This window comes from Delphinapterus leucas, chromosome 9 (assembly GCF_059928025.1).
Source record: "Delphinapterus leucas isolate spDelLeu-1000000601 "Yukka" chromosome 9, BTC_Dleu_Yukka2, whole genome shotgun sequence".
In the NCBI taxonomy this organism is placed as follows: domain Eukaryota; kingdom Metazoa; phylum Chordata; class Mammalia; order Artiodactyla; family Monodontidae; genus Delphinapterus; species Delphinapterus leucas.
This window is the reverse complement of record NC_143137.1, coordinates 6,509,274-6,532,383: the sequence shown is the minus strand read 5'-3', so window position 1 is coordinate 6,532,383 and position 23,110 is coordinate 6,509,274. Positions and strand designations below refer to the sequence as shown.

The 23,110-nt window shown below is 48.8% G+C and overlaps 1 long non-coding RNA gene across 1 annotated transcript; it reads left to right on the top strand.

Annotated features, from left to right (window-relative positions):
* Positions 1-762: 762 nt before the first annotated feature.
* LOC111182654 (uncharacterized) lies at positions 763-15,267 on the top strand. Its single transcript, XR_002646781.2, has 3 exons — positions 763-1,122; positions 13,211-13,401; positions 13,908-15,267. It is a non-coding gene; the product is annotated as an uncharacterized LOC111182654 (long non-coding RNA).
* Positions 15,268-23,110: the final 7,843 nt, after the last annotated feature.

Sequence of the window (23,110 nt, the reverse complement as noted above, 5' to 3'; positions counted from 1 at the left end):
GTCTCTTTGCCTTTGTGAACAGATGAGGACTTTACAGGACCTCTGGGCTGTGCGCAAGGCACATCTGACACAGTGACTAGGAATGGGGCCCTGGGCCAGTGCCCCGGCATGAGGACACGTCCCCTAAGAAGACCTACCTCGGGAGGTGCCAGCAGAGGGACACATGGAGCCTGGAATTGGAGGCAGGTTCTGCGCCCTGGTGGAGAAACTCCCCGGACCTGCTGGGAGTCACAGCCGCAGAAGAGCTCGTGCTGACTGCCTGGCTGTGAACCTCCGCTCTCCCGTGGCAGCAGGGACGGTGCCTGTGTGGGACGCCTGCTTCCCTGCTCCCGCCTGGCCCACCAGAGACGGGAGGTGAACCGCCTAGGAGGACACAGCAAGTTGGTAGCAGACTCGGCTCCAGAGACAAGACCTTCCCCCAGGCGTGCACATACCTGCAGGCTTCACTCCTTTCAGAGCAACGTTCTTAACACTTTTGGGGTCGTGAAGCCCTCTGACAAGATGGCAAAGGTTATGAACCTTCTCCCCAGGAAGACACAGATAGTCACGTAGATGCAAGAATCTACGAGCAATCCCAGGAGCTCCTGGACTTCAGGCCGAGATCCTTGGCCCCGGGACTAACCCGCCACTCCTTCCTTACCTGACACAGAGCCCCGGGTCAGGGCCTCCATTCGAGTAGCATTTCATCCCCTGCCCTCCCCAACCCCTGCCCTTCCTTCCCTTGTTCAGGAATAAAGAATTCTGAGGAGGGGCCTCTTTTAGTCACTCTTTTCTCCCAGACCTAACAAACAGCGCATCAGGTTTCTGGAGCCTCACTTCCCCAGATGTTGCTGGAGGCTCGCTGGGCTGGGCTGGTCTTCTCTGGGTTGCGGTTGCTTGCTGGGGCTGTACCTGGCTGGCGCTCGGCAGGATAGGGGGAGGGCTGGGGAGGAAGTAGAGCCTCCCTGCTGGGGCCCCCTGGCTCCGGGCAGGGAGAGAGGCTGGCAGACAAGCTTCTGTGTGTCCGGACTTCACAGCAGAACAGGAGGAGGAGGGGTGCCGGGCCAGCAGCAGGGCTTCACACCTGCGCAGGTTGGCCTGGAGCTCCCCAGCCTCCCCAGACTGGACCACCCATCAGAAAAGGTGGGACTGACTAGGGCGGGGCTGGGTTTTGATGACAACCAGGCTTCATGAAGTAGCTTATGGTTAGTGAAACCCTTGGAGGTGGAGAGAGGCCTTTAGTCCTGAAATGTAGGTCAAATCCCAGGGACGTGAGTGCTGCGGGGCGTGGGGGAGTTGTGTTGAGGTGAGAGGTCCCAGGGCTGAGCTGAGGTTTGGTCAGGGTTGCCAGGAGGCCCCCATGGGTTCCTGTCTCCAGTGCAGTTTGCTTGTAGGTTCTTACCGTCTGCCATATGCCAGGCTCTGGGATAACAGGCTGCTCTGGGGGAGGTCAGAGAAATGAGGCCCTGTGCTTCCAGAACTTCCTTCTCTCTGATCCTTGGCCCAACCCAGGGGACCTTCACAGATGCCCCTTCTCCTCTCATCTCCCTCCTCGGTCCTGCCTCTGTTTCCCCTGCTGTTGCTCTGGCCTGTGCCCCCCCACCCCCCAGCTAAGCCCTCTTCTCCACCAGGCTGCCTTCCCGACCACCAAGCCCACGTTCCGCCCTCCTCTGAACAGTCCCCGTGTTAACACACTGTCACACGCCTGAAATTCGTGTGGAGCCTTATGCAGTAAGTCCCCTACACATGAACCTTCAAATTGCGAACTTTCAAAGATGTGAGCGTGCATTCCATCAGCGTCAGGCGTGAGTGAAATTGCAGCTTGCCCTCCAGTTGTGTTAGCTGGGTACCTAAGCTAACTTTGCTGGACTTATGAACAAATTGGACTTACGAACATGCTCTTGGAACAGAACCCGTTCGTATGTAGGGGACTTACGGTACTCCCGTTTCCCGTGTGTGTGTGTGTGTGTGTGTGTGTGTGCGCGCACGCGCGTGTGCATGTGAAATCTCCACTGAGACTGGGAGCTCCCTGAAGGCAAGGGCTGTGTCATTCCTTCTTGAACCCCAGCAGGGTCTAGCACAGGGCTGGGCTCACAACACTCAGGAAGTACTTGCCGACTGGCTGGTGGGTCCAGTGCTGGAGGCTGTGGGATGGGAGGTGATGGGAGGTGTGACGGGGAGGGGGACGTGGGTCCTCTGGTGAGTGTATCTTATTGGCTGTGGGCTGGCTTTCCTGGGCAATAACAGCTGCAGGAGGCCTTGGGTTCTCCCCTCCTCGGGGCAGTGGGACAGGAGAGACCCCACCCCCATCGACTCCGCAGGAGCGTGTGTCAATGGATGTCCAGGCTGGACGTCTCCATAGGTTGCTGACGCTTGCTGGAGCTGACCAAGGGGAATCAATGTTCTCTCAACATCACCTCATGTGAGGAGTGGTCATTTGGGGCTCAGCTGGGAGCAGGGAGGTGGCCTCCAGCTCCACCTCCATCATTTCTTGAGGAGTTACGTTCAAGGTCACATAGCTCCAAAGCCACAGCAGTGAGTCAGCTCGGGCTCCCCCATATGGATAATGCCCACTACTTGGATGTGCGTAATGGATACTGGGGCCCCTTGGGGTAGTCCCCCGGCAGCTTGCTCAATGCACAGCGAGGCAGACCTGCTGAGAACCTTCGAGGTGGTTCCCTTAGCACCTGAGTGCTGGGCCGCTCCAGGGATGGCCCGTCCCCACCCAGAGGCCCTGGCTGGTCGCGTCTCTCTCCTGGCTCTGGTCTCCTTATCTGTTCCTCCTGCCTCGTGGGTTGTGAGAATCGGATGAATGTGTATATACACTGTGTGCACTGCAAAGCCCCACGTAGGGGCAGGGGTGCCGTCATTGTCCTGCCACTGTCTCGTGCTGCGGGTGGGCCTGGCCACTGGCACTTCACAGCCTGGGAGTCTTCTGCAGCAGAAGGCTCTGGAGACTGGAGTTACACCAGGCCTGCCACCGCGTTGCCGAGACTCGGATGAGCGATCTTCCTCCTGTTCCTGGTGAGGGGCTGGGCCTGCTCATAGCCAAGGCTCACTCCAGAACCTTCCTTCTGTGCCTTACTCTTTGATTCAGACTTGGGGTTGCATCAATTGTCTCTATCAGCCAAAGAGGGTCCTGAGTGGTAGTAACGCAACGACAGGGTCTTTTGAGACCCGGGGCTGATGTAGGTGAATCAGGCAGGATCCTTGTTCAACTCAAATCCACGAACACCATAAAGGGGAACCGCAGGCTCCGTAACTGAGAAGGGCGGGGACTTGACCGTGACGCCGGCTCTGCTCTCCTCCATGTCAGCTGCCTCCCCACCTCGCGGGGCAGGAAGGCGCGGGCAGTAGCTGGGCCCTCCGCCAGCTCAGGCTCAGCTCCTTCCCTGATGGTCTGAACCCCTTGCAGGGCTGACTGTCGTCGGCTGGAATCGGTCGATGCTTGCTGCCAGGGCAGTGACTGCACCAGGCCTGGGGAACGCCACGCACTGGATGGCCAGGCCTGGGCACACACCGCCTGGAGAGGGTCAGCTCCGCCTGGAGCCTGTGCTCTGTGCGTGGGGAAGGGATGCTTCACCAGGGAAGCCCAGAAGCGAGAAGGCGGGCGAGTGGACTCCAGGTGGCTGCCCAGCAACCTGGTGGCTTGTTATAACCGCAAGATCGCAGCCCCGCTCCCGACTCTAATCAGAAACGACATTTAAAAAAATATATACAAAAACACCACCGGGTTTTTTATTTATTATTATTTTAAAATATTTATTTATTTTGGCTGTGCCGGGTCTTAGCTGGGGACACAGACTCTTTAGTTGGTGGCATGCATGCGGGATCTAGTTCCCCGGCCAGGCATCAAACCCGGGCCCCCTGCACTGGGAGTGCAGAGTCTTATGCACTGGACCACCAGGGAAGTCCCAGAAACTGCCTTTTAACAAGATGCCCAGGCCGTCATCGTGTGTGCAGGTGGTCTGCCCTACCTCACTTCCCCCCTCTTTGAGGGGGACCTTTTGACTCCGACATGCCATCGACCCTACTGTCCAAAGGGAGCAAACTGAAGCGTGTTTTTTCTTAGGCAGCTTGTGAGGTGTAGAGACGAGACGCTGCCTCCACCAGGGTCCAGGATCCCATCCACGGTCGCCCCCCCTCCCCTGCCCTGGGGACCAGAGCGTTCATCAGCCATGCCCATCCTGACCTGGCCGGCCCAGCCTGGCTTTATGAGAATTTTCCATTAGCACAGAAGACAGCACAGGAGAGAAAAGCCCAGGAAAAGGCCAGCCCCGAGAAAGCAGAGCAGTTCCTCCACCTGGTCTCTTGCACCCACCTTATGAGCCCCCTTCAAAACATCACGAAGCCTCACTTTCCTCACCCTAATAACGCCCAAGTGAGAGGATGTGTGCCATGGATGCTGTGTGCCCCGCTGGATCCCCTTTCCAAGCTATTGTGGGCATCGGCTGTTAATGGTTCACAGCTGCCTAGCTCAGGGGGCTGCCCCCGGTCCACCCCTACCACTGCGAGTGACTGCTGACCCCAGAGGGGCCAGCTCCAAGTGCAGCCTCTGCTCGGGGCTCCCGAGGGAACAGGCGACACTGGGTTCCTGTTGAGACCACGTCCCTGGCTCCTTCCCCCACCTGAGCCCACTTCCCACTTCCCTTCTGCAGCGAGCACCTCCCAACAGTTCTCGCTCCCCTTGAACAGAATCCTTGACTCAGGCTTTGCTTCCGAGGACCCCAACCTAAGGCAGTGTCTCAGCGAGATACACGCTCCAAGGATCTTGCACAGACAAGAGATCGTGACTAGGATCTTTGTTTAGTTCTGCGTGGTGCTGTAGGCTTTCATCAAAGAGCTGCTGGTAGATGGACAGATTGGAGGTGGCCATGTGCTTTGTGAGATGGTGAAACCCCACTGCTTTTCTCGACCTAGCTTTAGACTTGGGTAGCATTTCAAACGCAGATGCTTCAGACCAGCACGTTAGCTGTTGTGTTTAATAATAATCATTTTAAAAAGGCTGTTGTTGGTCAGAACACCTGGGGACAGGGGCCTCTGAGATGTGGGAAAGACCCGAGGGGCTGAGCTGGTCCTTCCCCAGCCTGTGGAAATCTGCTAGGAGACAAGCAGCAACTCCTGAGATCAGGTTTCAAGCATGTGGGTTCAAGAGAGCCTTAGTTTATAGGAGCAGCGTGAACTGTGTCGGTGTGTGGGACAAGAGGCGTTCCAGAGCCAGGTGGCATGATGGTGCATGTGGGTCCTGAGAGGTGGCAGAGACAGTGGCTGAGGGACGGAGGGGACAGGCAGCCTCCACTGCATGCAAGCACTCCCGGAAATTACTGGGGGTGTGTGCGTTGTGGTCTCCTGCAGGAAGAATGGACGCCATAGAGTTCCGGGGGCTGGGGAGCGCTCAATCTTTATTTGCACAAAAGAAGCAGCATGCTTCAGGCTGGTGGAGCGGGACACCATGGCCGTCGCTTTCCCACCTCGTCTCCGCGCTAGCTCGTGGTGCCTGCTGCTTCGAGGATAATGCTTGTTCTCTCTGCTATTGCCCTTGACATCTCCGCCCTCTGCTCTGTGTGTCCCTCTCTGTCTCCCCCACAGAATCCCAGAGACAGATTTGGTGTGACTAGTCACCATCCCTTGGACAGAGTTCATTCTCCCCACACTTCGATGTGGCTTGTGAGCCTTGAGATGGCATCCCGGGGGCAGGTACACTCCGGAACCAGTAGCTCCGGCCAGGGTGATGGCAAAATATGAATCCCGGGAACTCTGAGGGATGCCTGAGCACATGTTCCCAGGAGGGGACTGACAGGGTCCGGGGCTGTCTGGCTTGTCCAGCCGGTGCTCTGGTTTCTCCCTCACTTTTACTGTGCAAATCTCTCTGCAGCCCCCCAGTGACCCGGTAGATGGCCTTGTTGCATGAATGTTGGTTTTGATTGGATTCATGCCCTGCGAAGGATGCTGGAGTTGGAACAAAAATATCCCTTTTGGATCTTCTTTCTGTTCCTATTGCCTCTCCCTGGTTGGTATATGTTTATAGTCACTTCTCCCTAATGCCTGGAGAGGGTTATATAAAATGGGACTGCTCTCTTGGCCATCACTGGAGCATATTCAGGAAATCTTGCAATATGAGAAAATCAAGAAACAGAGCCAGTGAATACAGCAGTCCCACTTATTGGACAACGTTAAAAAAAAACCAGATATCACTGATAGATCGTATTCTGTGAATACAATCTGTGAATATTCTGTGAATGCAATAAAATTAGAAATACAGGTACACCTCTGAGATATTTCTGGTTCGGTTTCAGACCCCCGCAATAAAGCAAATATCGCAACGAAGCAAGTCACATGAATTTTTTTGTTTCCCAGTGTATATAAAAGTTCTGTTTATACGGTAGTCTGTTAAGTGTGCAGTAGCATTATGTCTTTAAAAAAATAGTGTACACACCTTAATCTGAAAATACTTTATTGCTAAAAACTTCTAACTACCACCTGAGCCTTCAGTAAGTCGCAGTAGTAACATCAAAGATCACTGATCACAGATCACTGTAACATAAGTGTTAACATATTATTTCATATTATAATAATGAAAATGTTTGAAATATTGCGAGAATCACTCAACTGTGGCACAGAGACGTGATGTGAGCAAAGGCTGTTGGAAAAATGACGCAGATAGACTTGCTTGACGCAGGGTTGCCATAAATCTTCAATTTGTGAAGCGCAATAAAACGATATGTACCTATAATTAACCAAAAAACCCACAAAAGCTTCTGTACATTCAGGAATTTATGTGTTTATGTAAAAACACACTCATTAATAATTTACAGATTACAGAAGAAATTGTAAGGGAAATGATAAAATATTTATGAAAGAATAACTATGAAAACACTATGTTTCAAACCTTGTGTCACGCAAGAGGAAAATGTTACTCTTAAATGTATTCGTCAGAACAGAGGACATTTTGAAAATCAAAAAGTCAAGAGTTTAACTTAAGAAGTTAGGAAACGAACAACAGAATATGTCCAAAGAAGGAGAAAAATAATAAGAAAGATAAAAGTAAATTAAGATAGGAGCCCAGATAGCTTTAACTGGGAAGGTTTGTCAACCTCTAATGATGAGGTAATTCTTCATATACAAACTGTTCCAGAGAATAGGGTGAAAAATACTCCCAAACTCTTTTAATGAGGCTGGTAAAACCTTGACAATGAAACCAGACAAGGACAGGACAACGAAGGAAAATTTTCAGCCAATCTCACCCATGAGTAGAATCGCAAAAATCCAAAATGAGATATTGGCAAATAAAATCCAGAAATATATTTTAAAATGCATCATGACCAAGAAGGCTTTATCAGACATATATAAAGATGGTTCAACATCAGAAAATTCTATTAAAGAAATATACCACTGCAGCAGGTAATGGAGAAAAAACATGAAAATCTCAACAGATGCAGGAAAAGCATTTGCTAAAATTCAATTTATTTGCAATAAAAAAATCCAAACCCCAAACAAGCAAACAAAACAAAAACCAAACAAAGCTTCTTTTTTAAAAAAATTTACTTATTTATTTTTGGACGCATCGTATCTTCGTTGCTGCATGTGGGCTCTCTCTAGTTGCGGCCAGCGGGGGCTACTCTCCAGTGCAGTGCGCGGGCTTCTCATTGCGGCATGTGGGCTTCTCATTGCGGTGGCTTCTCTTGTTGGGGAGCGCAGGCTTTAGGCGCGCGGGCTTCAGTAGTTGTGGCTCGCAGACTGTAGAGCACAGGCTCAGTAGTTGTGGTGCACGGGCTTCGTTGCTCTGCGGTGTGTGGGATCTTCCCGGACCAGGGCTCGAACCTGTGTCCCCTGCATTGGCAGGCGGATACTGCGCCACCAAGGAAGCCCAAACAGAGCTTCTTTTTAGGGTTACCTCTGTTGTCTGTTCTGTGCAATCCTTCCCCCTTCCCATTACACTATACCTTCCTCCTCTGCTGCTTTTTTTTTTTAATTAAAAAAAAATTTTTTAAGTATAGTTGATTTACAACATCATATTGGTTTCAGATGTACAACATAAGGATTCAAATTTTTATAAATTATACTTTATTATAATAAAATATCGGCTATATTCCCTGTGCTGTACAATGTATCCTTGTAGCTTATTTATTTTGTACCTCTTGTAGTTTGTACCTCTTGTCCCCCTACCCCATCTTGCCTCTTCCCACTTCCCTCTTCCCACTTGTAGCTACTATTTCTCTATATCTGTGAGTCTGTTTCTGTTTTGTTATATCATTCACGTGTTTTATTTTTTAGATTCCATGTATAAGTGATAACATACAGTATATTTCTTTCTCTGTCTGACTTATTTCACTGAGCATAATACTCTCCAGGTCCATCCATGTTGCTGCAAATGGCAAAACTTGAGTCTTTTCTATGGCTGAGTAGTATTCCATTGTATATATACATCACTTCTTCTTTATCCGTTCATCTGTTGATGGACACTTAGGTTGCTTCCGTGTCTTGGCCATTGTAAATCGTGCTGCTATGAGCATTGGGGTGCAGGTATCTTTTTGAATTAATGTTTTCATTTTCTTCAGATATATACTCAGGACTGGGATTACTGGGTCATAGGGTAACCCTATTTTTATTTTTTGAGGGTCCTCCATACTGTTTTCCATAGTGGCTGCACCAGTTTATCTCCCCACCAGCAGTGCTGGAGGGTTCCCTTCTCTCCACACCCTCTGCAACACTTGTTTGTTGTGGTCTCTTCCTACTCTTCTTTATCACACTTTCATGGGTAAGCCTTTGCCCTTTTTTTTTTTTTAAACATCTTTATTGGGGTATAATTGCTTTACAATGGTGTGTTAGTTTCTGCTTTATAACAAAGTGAATCAGCTATACATATACATATCTCCTTCCTTTTGCATCTCCCTCCCACTAGGCCTTTGCCTTTGTTCCCTCTTCCTGGAATATTCTGCTCCCAGATATTCCCAGGGCTCTCTTGCCACTGAGGTATGAGTAGAGCTGTCATCTCATGGAGGCCTTTTCTAAACACTCTAGGTCAATAACTCCCCATCTATTCTTTTTCACATCAACCAGCTCTATTTTCTCTCTTGCATTTATCACAATCATGACCTTGTTTATTTACCTGTTTGCTTGTTCATTATCTCCCCCTTCAGATGTAAGCACCAAGGACAGTACAATGCCTGGCACACGTCAGGTGCTATATAAATATTTGTTGTGTTAACTGACACGGGTTTTTTGGCCATTACTGGGGCATATTCAGGAAATTTTATAATATAGCAAATTAAACTTATTAATAGTTTCAAATGTAATGAAATACTTTTGAGACTACATGTAACAGCAAAGTTGATATGTTGCTCTCTGTAGATATTTATTGATTTCAACTTTTCAGTTTTCTTTTGGTATTTTGCAATGAAAAAATAGTCTGCAACATTTTTATAGTTTTGCAAAACCTATAAGCCCTAGGCTTTCTGTCTATGATGTCTAATGGAAAAATGGACCTATTGGGGGGAATTATGTAATTTCTCTCTCTTTTTGTCTGTGAATCCAATAAATGGAATTTATTTCGTTTTTAAGGGGAAAGTTGTGTGAGATTCTTTATTTGGTTGACTATGTGGTGAGGTATAGAGAGCTTACATAAGCTGCATAGTGAGTTAGCCACGCCAGACTTTTCTAACAGATGCCAATGGGAGAGTGGCGCCCTCTAGCGCACATTTGGAGAACTGATGCTGAGTGAATTGGACTTTTGTTCTCTAAGGCCAGCCTGGCCACGTTTTTATTATAATGCACAAGTCAGGGACCATGTAGGCGGTCAGTAAATACTTTCTGAATGAATAAATGGAACCATGAGGCTTTGCAGAGTGCCCTATGGAAGTGAGTAAAAAACTAAAATAAAATCAGAGTTGTAAAGTTAACTGTCCCCTTAGAGATGAAGTGAAGGTTGATGACTAATACAGGGGAGAAAATTGGAGGTAATGAAATTCGACACGTTTCTTTTCTGAGTTTCCAGAAGGGAGAAGGAGAAAACATAGAGTAACTTTCCAAACAGAATGAGCCAAAAAGCCGGCAATGAAAGTTTGCTCATGAAAGTGTTAGAGGGACTTTTAAAAAGGGAGTAGACCCCAAAGGAGTTGATACGCCAACTCCATCGCCTGGCTGGGTCGACCACAGTATGCGAGAGAAGGAAGCACGTAATAAGAGCGGGAAAAACAACCTCTAGCTGAAAAGTTGTGGGCTGTTTTCATCTGTAAGCAAATCTTTAAAATGTAGATGTTACACTTACATGCAGAATCTAAAATATGATACAAATGAACCTATCTATGAAACAGAAACAGAATCACAGACATAGAGAACAGACTGGTGGTTGCCAAGGGGCAGGGGCTTGGGGGAGAGATGGAGTGGGAGGTCGGGGTTAGCAGATGTAAGCTTTTATATATAGAATGGATAAACAACAAGGTCCTACTGTAGAGCACAGGGAACTAAATTTAATATCCTGTGATAAATCATAATGGAAAAGAGTATATAAAAAAAGAATGTGTATATGTATAACCGAATCACATTGCTGTACAGTAGAAATTAACACAACATTGTAAATCAACTATACTTCAATAAAAAATATTGATAAAATGTAGATGTTATTGAGGAAATTTGAACACTTATTGGATACTCGATAATACAGAATTGTTAATTTTTTCTCAGTTACAATTAGGTTATTGTGCTTACGTAATAAAAGGATCTTTAGCTTTCAGAGATACATAGGGAATGAAATGATCTCTGGGATTTGTTTCAGAATCGTCTGGGGCATGGGTGTGAGAAGGTGCAGTTAGAGATGAAACAGTGTTGACTGTGTGTTGATGATTTGAGGCTGGGCGAGAGGGGACCGGGACTCATTAGAGCCTTCTGTCTACCATTGTCGTGTGTTGGAAAACTTCCTTAATAACCAGTTGAGGTATGTTTTTGCCTAATCCTTCTGGCTTTTTGAAAGTTCCCTTCTTAATACTCCCGAAAAAACGGGAGTGTTGTGGATGTTTTGGAGCAGAGGAGGTGTTTGAGGCTGACTGGGAGTGTTGGTTTTGAGCCCTTTCCTTTTGTCCAAGAGATCAGGATGGCTAAGAAGGGGGAGGGGCTAAGAAGATGCCCTGCTTAATTTACATAGGGGGTAATGTCATTCTACTAGTCCTTTCAAGATGGGGAAAGATGATCTCATTAGATAACTGAGCCGAATCATTTTGTGGTCGGATTGACTTACGGATAGATTAACTGGAAAATCTGCAAAGTTTTCCAAATGCTACTGAGAAAATAAAATTGCAGCAAAGCCCTCTTTGCTGTGCATCGGAAACACAGCAAACATCGGATGAACCGACGTTTGACCTCTAGAATGTTAATTCTACGTTGGAATGCTTTGAGGGTCTTTGTCGTTGTTTTTCTTTTCTTTTTTTTTTTTTTTTTTTGCGGTACGCGGGCCTCTCACTGTTGTGGCCTCTCCCGCTGCGGAGCACAGGCTCCGGACGCGCAGGCTCAGCGGCCATGGCTCACGGGCCCAGCCGCTCCGCGGCACGTGGGATCTTCCCGGACCAGGGCACGAACCCGTGTCCCCTGCATCGGCAGGCGGACTCTCAACCACTGCGCCACCAGGGAAGCCCTTTTTTGTTGTTTTTGAACTAAATGTTTTTAAAAGGAAAAATGGCATAAATAATTTTTGAGAGAATCCCAGTTCTTTAGAGTGACTATGTTCCTGCTCTGATCCCGCGGGGGAGGGCAGCGCGGTGCCTCTGGAACAGTAAGAGAGCAGGTGGGGGACACTGAGCCCCTGTCGGTACTTCAGAGGTTGATGCCCAGCTGTAACAATACTGTGAGTGAATTTTTGGAAGTAATTTCCGTATTTGCCCTAATTTAGAAAAATTCTGAGGAACACTAGAAATGACTAGGGATCACATCAAGAAATGCAGCGTTAATGTCAACTTCCAATAGAGACAGGTTCTGGGCTCCACGTTCTGGGTCTTCTTTCTGGACAAGGTGGGGCGGGAGGTGGTGCCATGGGACTGGTAGAAGCAGGTATTTGGATTGAAGAGGCTTCCGCTGACTTTTCAGTGGCCACTAGACAGAAATGGCTGTGGTAGGAAGAGCATGGGTCTTGGTGTTAAAACTGGGTTAGAATCCCAGCTCTGCCACTTCTAGCTGTGATCTTGGGGAAACTGGCTCCTAACAGGAATTGTCTGGTTTTCTGCACTCCAAAGGTTGCCTGAAGTAAGGCACGAATGCCTGTTGGCGAGCGTCCCCCTCTTTCTTTTTTTGTTGTTTATTGCTAACTTAAAAAAAATTGAAATACAGTTGATTTACAATGCCATGTTAGTTTCAGGTGTACAGCACAGTGATTCACACACGCACACACATATATATATACACATATATCTATTCTTTTTCAGATTCTTTTCCCTTATAGGTTATTACAAAATATTAAGTATCGTTCCCCGTGCTAGACAGTGGGTCCTCATTGGGTATCTATTTAATATATAGTAGTGTGTATATGTTAATCCCATCCTCCTAAAATATCCCTCCCCACCTTTCCCCTTTGGTAACCATACGTTGGTTTACTATGTCTGTGGGTCTATTTCTATTTTGTAAATAAGTTCATTTGCATCCTTTTAGATTCCACATGTAACTGCTATCATATGGTAGTTGTCTTTCTCTGCCTGGCTCACTTCACTCAGTATGATGCGTCCCCCTCTTTCCAAAGCACTTCCTTCGATGTCGGTTTCCAGGCTGCACCCCTCAATCCTCCGTCCCAGCTGAGCACAGGCACCACCCCCTCCTGGCCACCTGCTTCCCACCCAGCAGGTGGAGGAGTTGCATGATGGGGAAAGTCAGGGGGACCCTCGGGCCCAGAGGGGCATGGCTGGCCCCAGGGTTCTGAACCTGGGTAGGGGTATGGAAATGGAATTGTGAGTGGGTTGAGATTTCCAGGACTTCTAAAAGGGCCCCAATAAACCCTCCCGAACTTTCACTCGAGGCTGGAAGAATAAAATGAGGAATTTCTGTTTCTCTAATTTGAGGGATTTTAGAAATGGAAGTTGGGGCTCCAGACGTTTCTTCGCTTCCACAGTGAATAGAATGGAGGCAAATTTTCCTTGGGTTGGACTTAGTGCCTGAAACCCTTCTATTGGTGCCAGCTTCCAGCTGTTAGCCCCCCACATTGGGTGGGATGCTGACTCTGAAATGCCCCCCACACCTCATCTTCCCCTTCCAGATACTGCAGTCCCACATGGTGAGGCCCGGATCCCTCCTTTCTGGCTGGAATCGTCCTGGGGCCAGATGAGATCCGAGGAAGGCTGTGAGCTGTGGTAGGCACTGTGCCATCCAGAAACAGGGGAGCTGAGGAGGCCCAATTGGGCTGGAAAGACCCCAGTCTGTTTGGGTCTGAGGCCTCACCTGTAACAGGTATATCTTGGTTGAAGGCAATGTACAAGATGTTTGAGGGAAGTGCTGTAAGTTCATTGCACAAAAATAAAACCACGTACAGTGCTGGTGTGGAGGAGACCGAGAGAGGATGCAAAGAATGTAGGCCTGGAGATGGAGAGAGGATGCAGGAGGGTGGGTGTGGAGATGGAGAGAGGATGCAGGAGGGTGGGTGTGGAGATGGAGAGAGGATGCAGGAGGTGGGTGTGGAGAGAGCCTAGTGCTGGGCTCCCAGGGGAAACGCCTGAAACAACCCAAAGGAGGGTCCACTCAAGCTAGACTCTTGCAACAGGCCAAGCCCAGTGGGTTTCTGGGCTCTGGGCAGTTGGAGGAGAGAAGGGCAAAGTCAGACCAAGTGTGCCTGGAAGGCGGCTCCAGGCAGGGTGGGATTGGAGGTTGCGGGGAAGATGCTGGGGCCCAAAGCCAGGATCCCCTTGGTGGGAGACGGCAGAGAGGCGCTGAGCCTGAGGGGTGCTTTGGATCCACAGGTCCTCCAACTGCAAGGAGGGGTGATGCCCTCAAGTTGGCGACCAAGGGGTCACTTCTGGAGAAAGCCCAGAGCTGCAGGAAGTGGCCAGACACCTGCTCCACTGTTGCCAGCTGGGACCCCGCAGGATTTTCTGTACCTCCCCAGGCAAGCTCTCCCTTTCTAAAAGCAAGATAATAAAACCTGCTTCCTGTTTTCACTGATGTAGATTGTGATTACTTGGTGGGTTATTTTTAGGAGAGTTGCCAACATCTTCCGAAGAACAGCTAATTCCAGGTGCTCTGTGGGGCCCTGGAGAAGCTGCAGGAAGATTGGATGCCTGATGCCCGGCTTCTCTTATAATTCATTAGGCTTCTGGAACGCATGTGGTGAAAGACAGAAAACATTGTGACGAGAAGTCAGGGGACCTGGGTGTCACACCTTGTGGTGAACTTTATTTTTTATTAAATAGAAGGGTGACTTTTTAATTTTTTCTAGCTTTATTGAGATATTCTTGACATATTATATATGTAAGTTTAAGGTGTATGATGAGATGATTTCATAACCGTATATATTGCAAAATGTTTACTACAATGAGGTTAGTTAACACCTCTGCCCCTCACCTTTTTGTGTGTGTAGTGATAACGTTTATCATCTAATCTCTTAACGACTCTCAAGTATATAATGAGGTTAACCTCATTCTCTGCTTCTCAGAAGGTGCTGACTCAGTCCTGGGCACCAAAGAGGGAGGCTTGTGGGGACCCCAAGGCCACCGGCTGCAAGCTAGGCTTTTGGAGGGCTTCCCTGGTGGCGCAGTGGTTAAGAATCCGCCTGCCAATGCAGGGGACATGGGTTTGAGCCCTGGTCCGGGAAGATCCCACATACCGTGGAGCAACTAAACCCATGCGCCACAACTACTGAAGCCCGCGCGCCTAGAGCCCGTGCTCCGCAATAGGACAAGCCACTGCAATGAGAAGCCTGTGCACCACAACGAAGAGCTACCCCTGATCTCCACAACTAGAGAAAGCCCGCTCGCAACAACGAAGACCCAATGCAGCCAAAAATAAATAAATAAAATTAATTAAAAAAAAAAAGTTCTTAGGAGTGTTGAATTGTTCTTCATTATCTATCCATACTTATCTAAAATGCTCTGGAGGACTTCCCTGGCAGTCCAGTTGTTAAGAATCCACCTGCCAATGCAGGGGACGCGGGTTTGATCCCTGTTCAGGGAACTAAGATCCCACATGCCACGGAGCAACTAAGCCTGTGTGCTCTAGAGCCCATGTCACAACTAGAGAGCCCGCCCTCCGCAACTGTTGAGTGCACATGCTCTAGAGCCTGCATGCCGCAACTAGAGAGACGACCATGTGTTGCGATGAAACATCCCGTGTGGCACAAAGAAGATCCTGTGTGCTGCAACTACTGAACCCCACTCGCTCTCCAGCCTGCATGCTGCAACTAGAGAGAAGCTCATGTGCTGCAATGAAAGATCCCACGTGCCTCAAAGAAGATCCCGTGGGCCACAACTAAGACCCGACGCAGCCAAATAAATAAATATTAAAAAAATAAATAAAATGCTCTGGAAGTGGGCCATGGCTGGGCTGTGATCTGTCTGAGCCCGGGCGCTGGCCCTCAGCCAATGAAGCAGGAGCACCTGGGTTTAAGATGCAAGAAGTAATCGGCCTCTGAGGTCTCTTCTGGCTCCTGGCTTTTTACCTGTTTCTTTTTTTGTTTTTAATTAATTAATTTATTTTTGGCTGCGTTGGGTCTTTGTTGCTGCGCACGGGCGGTGAGCAGTCATTGAGGTGCGTGGGCTTCTCATTGCGGTGGCTTCTCTTGTGGAGCACGGGCTCTAGAGTGCAGGCTCAGTAGTTGTGGCACGTGGGCTCAGTAGTTGTGGCTTGCGGGCTCTAGAGCACAGGCTCAGTAGTTGTGGTGCACGGGCTCAGTTGCTCCGCGGCATGTGGGATCTTCCCGGACCAGGGCTCGAACCCGTGTCCCCTGCATGGGCAGGCGGATTCTTAACCACTGCCCCACCAGGGAAGTCCCTGGCTTCTCGCTTGTGTTTCGGCCCCACTTGTTCCTGGTGCACCCATGTCGCCTTCCTCTGCTCATTAAAAATCCTGCTCTTGCCTCCCCACCAGCCAGCAGCCTGGGTGGCAGGGACAGACGTCCTTCTGATAATACCAAGGTGGTAGAAAAGTCCTGCCAGATGTGATGATAGCACCTGCGCATGGAGCAGCGGCCCTTGGCATTCACCATCTGGCCTCCCTCCCAGCGAGGGGACTACAGCCCCGAGAGACGCCTCTTCCCAAGGCGATGCTGAGTCTAGACACCTGCATCAGCATCACGTGACAGAAAGGGGAGAGAAGTTAGATGGCAGCTGGAGGGGGAAGCGGGGTGAGAGAATATTCTTTTTTAAAGATAGGAGAGGAGAAGGTAGGAGAGTTATGGGGCTGGAGGGTGGGGGAGGTGAATGGACTACAACACAGAGGGATGATGCCCCGTTAGAGCCCGTTGAGGGTGGTGATCCTAGTGTAAAGTCACTTCCGCCAGTAGGTTTGTGTGTCTCCCCTCGGCGCCCTCAGCGGTGCAGGCGCAGGCGTGGTGTTGATGAATCGGCCCCACGTTTCGCCCAGCTCATTCATGTCCTCCTCCGCCTGACAGCCTTAGACTGCCCTCTTCCGGACTCTTGACCTCCCTTTCCTTGAAGCATTTACTTCAGAAAACTTGTAATTGCAAACTCTTTCTCTGCCGCTTTGAGATGTAACTCTTTTTAAAAGCCTCCTGCCAGTTTTACAACCCAGATCTATCTTTCTCAAGGATGTGGGAGCGGTCCATCCCTTTGAAATGTAACCACCAAGGGAGATAGCGCCCCATCTCCCTTCTCCCCGGAGGGTCAAGCCTGACTTTGATGGGCTCCAGTGAGCACACATGGCCTTGTTACACTGACAGCTCCTCTGACGTCCTCCAGTACTTTTCCAGCAGCTCACCCCAGCCTTGAACATCCTTCCTGGTGTTTCAGCGGTGGGTTCCGTCTTAGTTCTGGCCTCTCTCCCCTGTTATCAGAGCCTTGAACCGTCTTCCTGGCCTGGTCGCCTTTGTCTGCTGCTGCTGTTGCTATTGTTGTTGTTTTAGCTTATTTTATTCAGGTAGAGTTGATTTACAATGTCGTGTTAATTTCTGCTATATAGCAAAGTGATTGAGTTATACACACATACTCATCTTTATCCTGTTTTGTTTTAGTTGTTTTCAGTGGGAGGGTTGGTGTGAATAACATGGGAAACAGGCATCAGTCATGACCTTTTGGCTTTCTCTGCCTGCCCTGCCTCTAGTGCCTCAGACTCAGTGTCCCCAAGCTGAGGCGCTTGTCTTCCCGGAAAACCCCAGTCTCTCACAGCCGCAGCTGCACAAAGGCCACTAGAAAGTGCTGTGACCCCTGACATCCCACAGCTAAGCCCTGGTCCGGGAAGATCCCACATGCCGCAGAGCAACTAAGCCCGTGCGCCACAACTCTGAGCCTGCGCTCTAGAGCTCGCGAGCCACAACTACTGAAGCCCGCCCACCTAGAGGCCATGCTCTGCAACAAGCCCGCGCACCACAATGAACAGTAGCCCCTGCTCTCTGCAACTAGAGAAAGCCCACGCGCAGCAACGAAGACCCAAGGCAGCCAAAAATAAATAAATAAATGTATAAATAGGCATATTATTTCTTTTCTTTATTTCTTCTTTTATACAGCAGGTTCTTATTAGTCATCAATTTTATACACATCAGTGTATACATGTCAATTCCAATCGCCCAATTCATCACCCCCCCCTCCCCGCCGCTTTCCCCCCTTGGTGTCCATACACTTGTTCTCTACATCTGTGTCTCAATTTCTGCCCTGCAAACTGGTTCATCTGTACCATTTTTCTGGGTTCCACATGTATGCATTAATATACGATATTTCTTTTTCTCTTTCTGACTTAGTTCCCTCTGTATGATAGTCTCTAGATCCATCCACCTCTCTACAAATGACCCAATTTCATTCCTTTTAATGGCTGAGTAGTATTCCATTGTATATATGTACCACATTTTCTTTATCCATTCGTCTGTCAATGGGCATTTAGGTTGCTTCCATGACCTGGCTGTTGTAAATAGTCCTGCAGTGAACATTGGGATGCATGTGTCTTTTTTTTGGCATTACGCGGGCCTCTCACTGTTGTGGCCTCTCCCATTGCGGAGCACAGGCTCCGGACACGCAAGCTCAGCGGCCATGGCTCATGGGCCCAGCTGCTCCGCAGCATGTGGGATCTTCCCGGACCGGGGCATGAACCCGTGTCCCCTGCATCGGCAGGCAGAGTCTCAACCACTGTGTCACCAGGGAAGCTCGGGTGCATATATATTTATAATTGTTATATCTTCTTGGATTGATCCCTTGATCATTATGTAGTGTCCTTCCTTGTCTCTTGTAACATTCTTTATTTTAAAGTTTATTTTATCTGATATGAGTATTGTTACTCCAGCTTTCTTTTTTTTGTGTGTGTGTGTTACGCGGGCCTCCCACTGTTGTGGCCTCTCCCATTGCGGAGCACAAGCTCCGGACGCACAGGCTCAGCGGCCATGGCTCACGGGCCCAGCCGCTCCGTGGCATGTGGGATCTTCCCGGACCGGGGCACAAACCCATGTCCCCTGCATCGGCAGGTGGACTCTCAACCACTGCGCCACCAGGGAATCCCCCAGCTTTCTTTTGATTTCCATTTGCATGGAATATCGTTTTCCATCCCCTCACTTTCAGTCTGTATGTGTCCCTAGGTCTGAAGTGGGTCTCTTGTAGACAGCATATATAGGGGTCTTGTTTTTGTATCCGTTCAGCAAGCCTGTGTCTTTTGGTTGGAGCATTTAATCCATTCACATTTAAGGTAATTATCTATATGTATGTTCCTATGACCATTTTCTTAATTGTTTTGGGTTTGTTTTTGTAGGTCCTTTTCTTCTCTTGTGTTTTCCACTTAGAGAAGTTCCTTTAGCATTTGTTGTAGAGCTGGTTTGGTGGTGCTGAATTCTCTTAGCTTTTGCTTGTCTGTAAAGCTTTTGATTCCTCCATTGAATCTGAATGAGATCCTTGCCTGGTAGAGTAATCTTGGTTGTAGGTTCTTCCCTTTCATCACTTTAAGTATATCATGCCACTCTGTTCTGGCTTGTAGAGTTTCTGCTGAGAAATCAGCTGTTAACCTTATGGAGTTTCCTTGTATGTTGTTTGTCGTCTTTCCCTTGAGGCTTTCAATAATTTTCCTTTGTCTTTAATTTTTGTCAGTTTGGTGACTATGTGTCTCGGCGTGTTACTCCTTGGGTTTATCCTGTATGGGACTCTCTGCACTTCCTGGACTTGGGTGGCTATTTCCTTTCCCATGTTAGGGAAGTTTTCGACTATAATCTCTTGAAGTATTTTCTCTGGTCCTTTCTCTCTCTCTTCTCCTTCTGGGACCCCTATAATGTGAATGTTGTTGCATTTAATGTTGTCCCAGAGGTCTCTTAGGCTGTCTTCTTTTCTTTTTTCTTTATTCTGTTCCGCAGCAGTGAATTCCACCATTCTGCCTTCCAGGTCACTTATCCGTTCTTCTGCCTCAGTTATTCTGCTATTTATTCCTTCTATTGTAGTTTTCATTTCAGTTATTGTATTGGTCATCCCTGTTTGTTTGTTTGTTCTTTAATCCTTCTAGGTCTTTGTTAAACATTCCTTGCATCTTCTCTCCACTTCATTTAGTTGTTTTTCTGGGGTTCTATCTTGTTCCTTCATCTGGTACATAGCCCTCTGCCTTTTCATCTTGTCGGTCTTTCTGTGAATGTGTTTTTCGTTCCACAGGCTGCAGGATTGTAGTTCTTCTTGCTTCTGCTGTCTGCCCTCTGGTGGATGAGGCTATCTAAGAGGCTTCTGCAAGTTTCCTGATGGGAGGGACTGGTGGTGGGTAGAGCTGGCTGTTGCTCTGGTGGGCAGAGCTCAGTAAAACTTTAATCTGCTTGTCTGCTGATGGGTGGGGCTGGGTTCCCTCCCTGTTGGTTGTTTGGCCCGAGGCAACCCAACACTGGAGCCTACCTGGGCTCTTTGGTGGGGCTAATGGCAGACTCCAGGAGGGCTCACGCCAAGGACTACTTCCCGGGACTTCTGCTGCCAGTGGCCTTGTCCCCATGTTGAGCCACAGCCACCCCCCCGCCTCTGCAGGAGACCCCCCAACACTAGCAGGTAGGTCTGGTTCATTCTCCCCTGGGGTCACTGCTCCTTCCGCTGGGTCCCGATGAGCACACTACTTTGTGTGTGCCCTCCAAGAGTGGAGTCTCTGTTTCCCACAGTCCTGTCGAAGTCCTGCAATCAATTTCCACTAGGCTTCAAAGTCTGATTCTGTAGGAATTCCTCCTCGTGCTCCGGTTGGACCCCCAGGTTGGGGAGCCTGATGTGGGGCTCAGAATCTTCACTCCAGTGCATGGACTTCTGTGGTATAAGTGTTTGCCAGTCTGTGAGTCACCTACCCACCAGTTATGGGATTTGACTTTACTGTGATTGCGCCCCTCCTACCGTCTCATTGCGGCTTCCCCTTTGTCTTTGGATGTGGGGTGTAATTTTTGGTGAGTTCCAGTGTCCTCCTGTCGATGACTGTCCAGCAGCTAGTTGTGATTCTGGTGTTCTCGCGAGAGGGAGGGAGAGCACGTCCTTCTACTCTGCCATCTTGGTTCAGGGCTGCATATTATTTCTTAATAATAAATATTGTAACAAACAAGGAGTCTGTTTGAATAAGACATTTTAATTACATCTGAAAACTGTCAACATGTACAAATTTAGTTACAAGACACTTTTACTGCCATCTGTCAAAATTGTAGTAAGCACACATGTCCTATCTTGGAAATAAAACAACCTATAAAATATTTTTTTTTGAAATAAGGAATGCCTATGTTGTGAGTAGCACTCCCTTTGATGTGACAACTTGGAACACTTGTAAAAGCAACCCTGAATGACTCTTTTTTATTCTTGTGCTGTTTCTAGCTCCTAAATCTATCGTAAATCTGTTCCTTTTTCCACGTTCATTTTCACTGTCACTATTTTCGTTCATGTCCTTGTTTCTAGCTTGGACTATTGCAGTAGCCTCTCAGTGGTCCTGCAGCCTGACCCCATTTCCTCCACGTGCCCAAGCTGCTCTTATCACTCTGACTGCCTGTGGCATTTGCCACTCTCCCTCTGCCTGAGTGTCCTTCCCAGGGAAATTTCTACCTGCCCTTCAAGACTGCGGGTAGGCTTAAGCTCCCCTGTGTAGCTTCTGCCTCTACTGTGCCTGCTAATCTCCTCCATTAAAGTCCCTGGCACAGTAAAGGGCTGGTTTATGGGTTTGTTGATAAGTTTGCTTCCCACTTGGTTGTTTCTCCATCTTGCGGAGTTGACAGCCTTCCTCTTTGCTCCCATGGCCTCCTGAACACGCTTCTATGGCAGCGCATGTACACTTTTCATATCCACAGCTTTAGTCTCTTTTCCCGTCATATGATTGAGCTCCTTGAGCCAGGGATGTGTCTGGAGAGTCTTTGAACCTCTGTGTCTGATACAGTGCTGGGTCCTGGTAGCTTCCTCCTTGTTTGCATAACTTGTGCCTTCCAGGAGGAAGTACACATGTTACATATGTACTTTCTGGAAATCCAGTCCCTCTCCCTCCCGCCCCCTTTGAGAGTCTCGGAGGGGGAGGGGAAAGAGGGGTGTCTTACCTGCAGAGTCCTTGCAAGAGCCACCTGGGGAGTGCTTTTGCTGCCCTTGTCATTACCCACACAGCCACTAGGGAGCAGGAAAGCCCCATCCTTCCCCAGATCCGGGCCCAACCAGAATCAGCCGCCTTCCCCACAGAAGTCCATTCTCCAAAAGCTGATGTGCTGAGGATCATTTTGCAAAATCGTTGACTCAGCGAATAATCAACGGCTGATTCATCGAGGAGTTATCTGAGGCTTTGCTTTTATTCAGAGCGCTCCCCAAAGCTTCATATTTCATCTAAGAAAGAGGGAGCTTTTTCTTGATCTCAGTTTACTGTGTTCTCTGTTTTGGGGATATGGTATCCCACCAGGCCTGTGACCCTGCCTTCACCTGACCTCCACTTCTGGGAGTGACACAGCTGGGATGATTGATTGGCCATGTGGCAGGCTTCTGTCTGATGGCTGGTTTTTTTTTTTTTTTAATTAATTAATTAATTAATTAATTTTGGCTGTGTTGGGTCTTCGTTTCTGTGCGAGGGCTTTTTCTAGTTGCGGCAAGCAGGGGCCACTCTTCATCGCGGTGCGCGGGCCTCTCACTATGGCGGCCTCTCTTGTTGCGGAGCACAGGCTCCAGACGTGCAGGCTCAGTAGTTGTGGCTCACGGGCCTAGTTGCTCCGCGGCACGTGGGATCTTCCTGGACCAGGGCTCGAACCCGTGTTCCCTGAATCGGCAGGCAGATTCTCAACCACTGCGCCACCCGGGGAGCCCCTGTCTGATGGTTTTGATGTGTTGATCTTATGTGAATTGATCTAGTGCCCCAGGGAGGGTGGGGATTCTTCCTGGACCTGGTCCTCCTTACTAAGAGGGTGGGGGCATGGGAGACCCTCTTTCGGTTTCCCCTCCAAGGTGTAGCCGTGTCACCCCAGCCCTTGGTAGTGGTGCCAGCAGACTTAACTTGAAGACCAGAGGGGAGGGGGACCCCAGGAGACACGGCAGCCCCTCAAAGCCCAGTCCAGCCCCCACTGCTCCTCCTTCCATGGAGTCTCTGGAAGGCTCAGCCCCACGTCAGACAATTCATAGACCCAGCCTGGAGTGACAGTGTGAGCTCAAGGGCCTCTGCACCGTGATTGAAAGTCCTCTCACACGGAGGACATTAAGCTAAGTGAAAAAAGCCAGTCACATAGGACAAATACTGTCTGATTCCAGTCACAGGAAGTATCTAAATCATAGACACAGATAGTAGACGGTGGTTACCAGGGGCTGGGGAGGGGGGAGCAGTATTGGCATCTAATGGGGCCAGAGCTCCAGGCTGTGGGATGGAATAGTTCTGGAACTCTCTCAGCACGATGTCGAGAATGCACCTGAAGCTGCTGAGCTGTACCTTTAAAGATGGCTAAGATGGTCAATGTTACATGTGTGGTTGTTTTTTTTTGTTTTTTTTTTAGCACAATAAAATAAAATAAGGCCTTTTTCTGTGTTTCACTTCCTTCTCTAGAAGGAAGCTTTGAACGCTTATGGCT